The following is a 6,000-nucleotide window of genomic DNA, read 5'->3' on the forward strand; positions in this document are numbered from 1 at the left end:
TAAACAGACACAGTCAAGTACTTCTATAAATATACTGCTCAATATCTGAACAAGGTTAATTATCTTTAAGCACATTTCAAAAGTAATTTCTATACTGATTTGTAATAAGTTGTTCTACACTAATTTGTTACAATGTTTCTTATACGAATGTGTCTATGAAAATGCGATCGAAAGTAGAAAAATAGATGATAAATGTGTGTGTGTATATATATATATATATATATATATATATATATATATATATATATGTGTGTGTGTGTGTGTGTGTGTGTGTGTACATACATATTTCGGAATTTCTTGCACTTTCTTCAGTACCACAACCAACTCATTTATATCCTTATACACCCATTACCTATTTTTCTATTTTCGATTGCATTGTTTACATATACATCGTCATCGGCATAAACCCGTGTCCTAGTATTAAATCTATATCGAGCGAGTGAGCTTCATCTTGGTGGTTGCAGAGGCTGAGTTGATTATTCACACCAAGGGCCGTACAGAAGGGCCGGAGAATTTATTGCAGGCTAGGATTGGCAGGCGACGAGGAAGTGCGAGTCGCTCTTTGCAAAGGTCTTGGCAAAGTCGAGATATAGCACACTCACATTTGAGTGGTTGAACTGTTGTTTCAGTGTCCAGTCTTAATGCTGTAGAAGGTGTATAAGGCAGTTCCTCCTTGGACGGAAGCTATGCTGCGTATTTGTGAGGAAATTATTTTCTTCCGGGAACTTCCTTCTGATAATGCGTTGCTTGACATTGTTAACATGTGAGGTCAGAGAGATAGGCCTGTGATTTTTAAGCATCTACTCTGCCCCCTCCTTTGTGAACAGGGCATATTACACCTTCTTTTAACATTCTGGGAAGTTTACTGCATGCAAAGAAACTCTTTAAAAAAAAGTATCCGCATTGGTTTTGCAAGTGCTTTCTAGCATGTCTTTAGAAGAACAACAGGAAGATCCATCTGGGTCCGTGGCTGAGTGGAGTTCATCTCATCAATGGCCGATATTACATAACTTTCTTTATAAACAGCTTTCCATTCTGACCTCTTTTCAGAGCTATCCTAGAGTAGTCGGAAGCTTTATCTGGTGGTAGGTTGTAAAACTACATTCCCTCTCCCCTCACTTTTTTTCCTCCAGTCGTGTTTACCTTACTGTTGTTGGCACTCCGTCGCTTACGACGTCGAGGGTTCCAGCTGATCCTGTTGATGTAGAAATTCCAATGAAGGGACCTTGGATTTATGTTAGAAACCAGCTCTTTCTCTATTGGTAAGAAATCTTGAAATAAAATTGAAAAATGACGTGCACACAGACCAGACATACATACATACATACATACATACATACGGTTACAGTATTTAGAGCTTGAATTTGTTATACCCGCTATTTGTAATGGTGTTGATGGTGGTGGCGATGTAGTGCCGTTTGGCCAGAAAGTTATTTCAAATAATGCAATCACATTGCATGTAAATACCAAGTGGTGATAACTCACCAGGGGTTGTAATGTTTGAGTGGGGACCAAAGAGAATGTGGCCATGGCGTTTATAACTTATTCATTTCTCAGCATCGAAAAATTACGGAGTTGAGCTTGTGGTGCTTCTTTTACGGATGTGCGTGAGAACGTGTGAGCGAGTGTATGTGTGTGTGTGTGTGTGTGTGTGTGTGTGTGTGTGTGTGTGTGTGTGTGTGTTTGGAAACAGAGGTTGGTGGGGAATTACAGGAGGAGGTTGAGAAGATGAGGAAGAGGTGGAGGGGGAAGTCCTGGGGGGAATTATGCTGGTAATTGAGTCACATGATTGTTGCTGTTATTGGTATTGTTTTATTACTGCTGTTGTTATTGGTGATCTTATTAATGTCCTTTGTGGTTGTATTGTACTCGTTGTTAAGATGCTACTTTTGTTGTTGGCAGTGTTGATGGTGTTGGGGTGGTTACTATCTATGTTGATGTCATTTTTGTTGTTGTTGTTGTTGTTGGACGAATACTTTGAGTCAAGACCGGGAGATTTCTGTCGCAGAGGCATCGAGGAACTTATTGAACGATGAGAAGAAGTCGTAAACAACAACGGAAAGTATATTACTGATTAATTTGTTGTAGTCTTTTTGTTTAAAATAAATTTGCGTGCGTGCGTGTGTGCTTGTGTGTGTGTGTGTGTGTGTGTGCAAAATGAGCACCCTTTAATTTTGCCCAGATTGCTTTTAAGCTTGGTGTGTCGATGCAACCCTGAATTTTGATTACGATCAACCGCTTACTTTATCTCTGAAATAAAAGAATCTGATGCTATTTGGAATTAAAGTTGGGAAATTTAGCTAATTTTAGCCAATCAACAGACAGAGTGGCATTAGCAGCTTGTTACCATGACAACCGCACGCTGTGTTGTGGTTCACTTCACTGTTGTCTGCGACTTCGTGGTTCATTTCACTGCTGTCTGTGACGCCCGTTGTTCTATGTTGATTCTACGCACTCGATTCTTCACACCACGAGATTCTTTTCACCCGCGTTTTGTTTTAATATTTCTGTGTATTAGTATATTACATATTTTTCTGTGCTTCTGTGTGTTAGTATTTTTTCTGTGCTTTTTCCTGTGTTACTATTTTTACATATTGTTCATTTCATATATGTTATTCTTAGCGTAGTTTACAAATCCTAGTATGAAAACGTTACTCAACTTTGGAGTTTTGGAGACAGACGCCCTCTTCACACGCACCCCCCCCCCACACACCCACACACACATATGAATGCATAAATGTACATATAAACTTATATGTGAATACAGACATCCACATGCACTTAATATATTAATGCTGTATACAAATACATGACAGGTATATATAATATTGAAATACGCATAAAGTAAACACATGCAGACAAACATATCGATATAACAAATTTTTAAAAATAATAAAAAAATACAATCAATGAAGTGACAAAAGAAACAGTAAGATGATATATGTTGATTTTATTTCTGTTTATTTAGAAACCTACAATGAACAAGTCATCTCATAGACGCTAAACTATAAATTTTATAGGGTACAACTTTTAAGTTGACACTTGCTCCGCTAAACGCAGAAAATTTCTGTTTCGCTATTGGCTAAAAATAGAGAGTTTCTCCGATTTTTAAACCTCTGTAACTTTTTCCTCCAATTTTTTTTCTCCACAACATAATACCTTCATACTAATGAGACTGGAAGACTACATTATTATAGCCGATTTTCAGATATTTTAAACTTATTTTTAAAAAATGCATATTTTGCGAATAAAAAAACTAGATCCTAAAGTAATTGACTACCTCTCCTTCCAAAATTGTTGGCCTTATGCTGAGATTTGAAACAATTAAAGGTGGCGAACTAACACAGTCGTTAGCGCGTAGGTTCTTCCGGTTCTTGAGGTTCTGAGTTCAAACTCTACCGAAGTCGACTTTGCCTTTCATCTTTTCGGTGTCGATGAAATAAAGCACGAAGTACTTTATGTATGTATGTATATGCATATATGCATGTGTATATATGTATGCATAAAAGGTTGAACAGATAGAACACAAGGAGAAAAAGTTAGACGAAAGCAGAGCAAATGGAAAATTAGATGAAAACTTACCGGATGGGGAATATAGACAAAGACACGATACACGGAATATTCACAGCTGAGTCTTCCTTGTCAGTCAATGAGCCAAAATATCATCGTTGTTTCGCGCCATTATCATTGATACCACTCAGTCTTGGAGGCGCCAGTGCTGTTATTAAGCTACGGGAAAAAGCTAGCGAATGTATACTGAGACAGAAACAAACAAGACGTTATATCAATACAACAGACGAAGAATTATGCATATATAACGGCTATATACAACAGAAGAAAATAATAATAATTATACAAATACCATAAATACCTTAGAAAGAGTTTTGCAGCTATATATGTATGTATATGGGTAAACAAATCAATAAAAACAAAAACAACAAAAGTTAAAAGGCTGAAAAATCAGTTTGAAAACACACACACACACAGTTCTTTCAAAAGTGCTTCTGACACATTGATTGGCGACAACGGTTGGCTAAGGGCTTAATTATAGACACACATACGCACACGCGCACATACGTACATATACACATACTTGGCATTGATCTCTAAGAACCTATCAAGGCGATACCCTTGTAAAAAGATAAGATATCAATATCGTTTAAGGCGGTGAGCTGACAGAATCGTTAGCGCACCGGACAAAATGCTTAGTGGTATTTCGTCCGTCTTTTACGTTCTGACTTCAATCCATAAAATATGAATCCGTCGATCACTGGGGGTGATTTAATCGATTTATCCACACACCCGAAATTGCTAGTCCTGTGCCAAAATTTGAAACTAATAATAATAATAATAATAATAATAATAATGATAATTCGTTTTATTGGCCACAAGGGCTAATATCAATTAAAGACATGTAAGGACAAAGACAGGAAGAAGGTTACAAAAGGTTTTGTCCGAAAATGTAGGAATGTTCGTCTAAACAGAGGAAGAAAACGGAGAAAATAATAATAATAATAATAATAATAATAATAATAATAATAATAATAATAATATAATTTCATTTGATTAACCAGGACGCTATCAGTAGTCTGTCTGTTTGCGTGCTTGTCTGTCTCTGTTTTATCTCTCCTCCGTCTCTCTCTTTCTTTACTCAATGATTTTAAAAACGTATGAAGGTCAACTTTAGAACTATAAAAAAATAGTAATTAAAGAAAGTAGAAGCTGCTAACGACAACTGAAGAAGCGAATGAATGCATAAATAACTCTAAGCCGCAATGAAGTTAAGTATCTTCTACAGCTGACTTTCTTCAATGCCATGGTAAGCATAGTTGTTGTTGTTGTTGTTGTTGTTGCTGCTGTTTTTATTATCATCGTTATTTATTTATATTGTGTAGAAAGCAGTAACAACTGTTGCACGCAAAAAAGACGTACACACAATCATATACACGAATAAATGTGTATATGCACAATAAGAGGGAAAAGGAGAGAAGAGAGAATAAGAGAGGGTGAAAGATGATAATACATATATAAATTACTCTCTACACACAAACAAGTACACATATACATCAAACAACTTGTAATTAAAGAGATTTAGTTTCTGCTTGGACTTCCTTCCGAATTTTGAACGCCTGTGCAAAAGCAAACAGACACCACTATTGCCTTTAAATGACAAACCTAATGAAAGCATATCTCTACATATCCATAATGGAAAGTTGTATACTCGATGTAATCTTCTTAATCTTTCAAATGTGAAATGTATAAGGCGGCGAGCTGGCAGAAACGTTACCCCGCCGGGCGAAATGCTTAGCAGTATTTCGTCTGCCGTTACATTCTGAGTTCAAATTCCGTCGAGGTCGACTTTGCCTTTCATCCTTTCGGGGTCGATAAATTAAGTACCAGTTACGCACTGGGGTCGATGTAATCGACTTAATCCCTTTGTCTGTCCTTGTTTGTCCCCTCTATGTTTAGCCCCTTTGTGGGCAATAAAGAAATAAGAAACATAATGACTATAATTGATTCTTATTCCATGCCAGAGCGATCACATATAATCATACCAATAAACATGGAATCTTCAAACTCTTTTCTGATCTCATTTAGAGTGTTACGATCATATGCCCCTAGGATTTCATTTTGTATGGTATCAAATAGGAAATTAGCTCGTCATTTAAGTCGATGACTTACTTCTGCATCGCATTCTTCGGCAAGTTCTGTGTCACGCTGAATCTCCCTGAGAACTACGTTAAGGGTACACGTGTCTGTGGAATGCTCAACCACTTGCACGTTAATTTCACGAGCAGGCTGTTCCATTGATCGTATCAGCTGGGACGGAGTGCTCCTGTCCTGTGTATATATATTTGCCAACTAAATTTGATGGTCCCATTATACATTACTATTTGTTTTATACGCACTCATATATATATATATATATATATATATATATATATATATATATATATATATATATATATATATATATATATATATATATATATATACATA

The sequence above is a fragment of the Octopus bimaculoides genome, chromosome 13 (assembly GCF_046866305.1).
Source record: "Octopus bimaculoides isolate indiv1 chromosome 13, ASM4686630v1, whole genome shotgun sequence".
Taxonomy (NCBI): domain Eukaryota; kingdom Metazoa; phylum Mollusca; class Cephalopoda; order Octopoda; family Octopodidae; genus Octopus; species Octopus bimaculoides.